This window comes from Nuphar pumila, chromosome 11, assembly GCF_984573655.1.
Source record: "Nuphar pumila chromosome 11, dmNupPumi1.hap1.1, whole genome shotgun sequence".
NCBI lineage: Eukaryota > Viridiplantae > Streptophyta > Magnoliopsida > Nymphaeales > Nymphaeaceae > Nuphar > Nuphar pumila.
Window position 1 is genome coordinate 20,351,693 of NC_143259.1, and position 2,943 is coordinate 20,354,635.

Consider the following 2,943-nt stretch of genomic DNA (forward strand, 5'->3'; position numbering starts at 1 on the left):
CAAATAGTGTATGGGTCAGGTTCAAAACCCAATGGTACAGTTGTATATGGTCTGATTGAGTCCGGATGAGTGCAATTACATGGCACAAAATTTGTGCATTAAGCATCTAATTGCCCTCAATCAGGCCTTGGGCCCTACAACTGACAGGCCCTGTCCTCAAGATGGAGGGTGATCAGATATTTGTACATAGTGCAGCTGATCTTTTCAGGGGTCTGCCTAACCCAGCTTGCCTTTCAAAAAAAAACTATAGGTCAGACCTCATCTGACTCCATTTGCTTACATAGTCATTGACCAGGATGCAGCTAGACACAGTATTCCTGTTCCAAATCCATCCTGAATTCAGATATGGATTGGTCATATCTAAAAATTATATTCCTCGACGGATGAAAGAGGAACTACAAAGCCCTATAGCACAAACTGTTGTAACGAATCCACATATCAAATTAATTCCTGTGAAAGCTGGAAATCAAAGCAGAATACAGATAAATAAAGAGAAAACCCAACTGATCTCTCTGAATCAAAACCCACTTTAAAAAGGAGGTGGTGGAAAGGAAAGAGCGCTCAGTGGTGGCAATGAAGAGTAAATTAGGTTCGATTCTGCCAGCAATATTTCCTCAACGAATCATATTCAGAAGAGGGAGCTTTTTTTCCTCATCGCACCCCTTTTCCCCCAAACCTCCTCCGTTAATCTTTTCCATGGAAAACATAAATAAACAAATAAAACAGCAGAACGAGAAAAGAGAAAAAATGAAAAGGGGGGAGAAGGACGCTCAGGTCAGCGGGGTGGTCGACACGAATTTCAGGATCTAAAAAGATCGAGAACTTCAATCTGGTCTGTTGAGCTTGAAATTTCCCGAGTCATCACCGCGATTCTTCCCTCTCCCTCTCGCCGATCTGATCGTCAATCGATCTGATTCAGGCGATGATGATGAAATCAGAACCAAAGAAAAAAAAAAAAAAAAAAACTACAATGACCAAAACGCGATCTACATCGGCAAAAAGAAAAAAACCCAACCCTATCAAAAACCCTAACCGAGAGAAGAAACGCAGAGTAAAATAATAAAAAAGATAAAAGATAAAAAAAAAAAACCAAAACCCTCAAACCCCCAAAACCAATACACGAAGGAAAACGAACGCCCATCCCCTCTATTTAAAGGGGAAGGTCTTAGGGTTTTCTTTTTACATGGCCTGCTTTGCCCCTGAAATTTTTGTACATGGCAATCATGTCCCTAACAATGTGAAAGGTCGGGAGACGATGTCACAAATCACGTAACGGGGATTTTTTGTTTTTTTTAGGCAAAGAAAGGTCTTACGATAAATTAAGACAATTTTGTTCTCCTTGAGAAAATATCGGTGGATTTATTTTTAAATATACATATGTATAATAACACAATTAAAATATGAAAATACAAATATTGTGTTATTAATGTGATAGTTTCATGATATTTTGAAAATAACGCATTTTTTAGGGTTGCATTTTTCTAATTCTCGTGATAAAATCACAAGATCTTTTAAAAAATGGTTGATATTTGTGACTACATGCTGCAATTCTTGTTCTTGGCAAAGAAAAAAAACGCTGATGAAAAGTCCTTGTAATATTTTAAAAAAACTGGTTTTTCTAAAAAAATATCGGTGTATATAAAATATACCTTAATTTATAAATAATATAAAAAGTTAAAATGTCGTTTTATCGTGTTAATATCATAATAAAAAAACGAAATAAGCCTGGCCATGCTAATGTCTGTAGTGATATAGATAACTATGCTATTAAAAAGATCTCTCTCTCTCTCTCGCGCGCGCGCGCGCTCGCTCGCTCGCTGAAATAAAAGGATTACGGATCCCTCATTTGTAGGGATATCAAACAGTGGGATTTTATCCAATATAAACTATGTCATATTATACTGGGATGTGAGTATAGTTTTGTTTTTTTCTATTGAATCTAACAAATATGTGAATTTGACTGATATCCACATCCCTTTACATGTAAAAGAGCAGATCTGGTATGGGCTTTTCAACGTCGGAATAGAATCCATTTAGCCGATTAGTCGGTTATGGTATTAGCTACATCCGACCCTAAGTCTGAACCGTATACATCCCTGCCCATTTGTTTGCCTCATATCTCTGGCATGGGGTCCACGCCACATCAATGCCAGCTCAAATTGGAAGCATTAAAACGCCCCTAAAGATTCAAGTAAAAAAGAGAGCTTGGTGTTTGATTGGTAAACAAAATTCGAATCTCTTCTCCGGTCATTGTCAGTATTTGATATGCTTCACTCCTGAATAAGTTATTTTTAATAACTATTAAAAATATTAAAAATTATTTTTTAAATATGTTTTGATAACTTTAGCATGTGTCACGTTCTGATGGTTGATTCAGAAAGATTCACTTCAGTATTGGTATCGGTCACATTCACGAGAATCTTTGGCCAAACAATAGAGGGCTGATACCGATACTACCAGCATTGATTAGGATCTTTTGCTTTTAGATTTCAACCAAAGCAACCTCAAAAAGACACGAACTATATTACTAGATGACAAGAAGAAAAAGAGTTACAATTGATAATAGTTTCCAAGTAAGGCCCACGATATTTCTGAGATAATGTAATATTTGATGAGTTTCAGTGGATGAAATTTCTTATAAGATTATAAGGACATTTCACAATATATATATATATATATATATATATATATATATATATATATATATATATATATATATATATATATATATGAGAGAGGTCTGAAATCGCATAGGTAAGTTGTACTAGTTATCACAAATGGTTGATATTTGTGACTTCATGCTGCAATTCTTGTTCTTGGCAAAAAAAATGCTGATGAAAAGTCCTTGTAATATTTTAAAAAATCTGGTTTTTCTAAAAAAATATCGGTGTATATAAAATATAAAATATAAAATATAAAATATAAAATATAAAATATAAAATA

The 2,943-nt window shown here is 34.7% G+C and overlaps 2 non-coding genes across 2 annotated transcripts; both read right to left on the minus strand.

Moving 5' to 3' along the window:
- Nucleotides 1-557: 557 nt before the first annotated feature.
- Nucleotides 558-665, minus strand: LOC149822165 (small nucleolar RNA R30/Z108). Its single transcript, XR_016426285.1, has one exon. It is a non-coding gene; the product is annotated as a small nucleolar RNA R30/Z108 (small nucleolar RNA).
- A 100-nt stretch (nt 666-765) lies between these two features.
- On the minus strand, nt 766-873 carry LOC149822166 (small nucleolar RNA Z107/R87). Its single transcript, XR_016426288.1, has one exon. It is a non-coding gene; the product is annotated as a small nucleolar RNA Z107/R87 (small nucleolar RNA).
- Between the last annotated feature and the right edge of the window lie 2,070 nt (nt 874-2,943).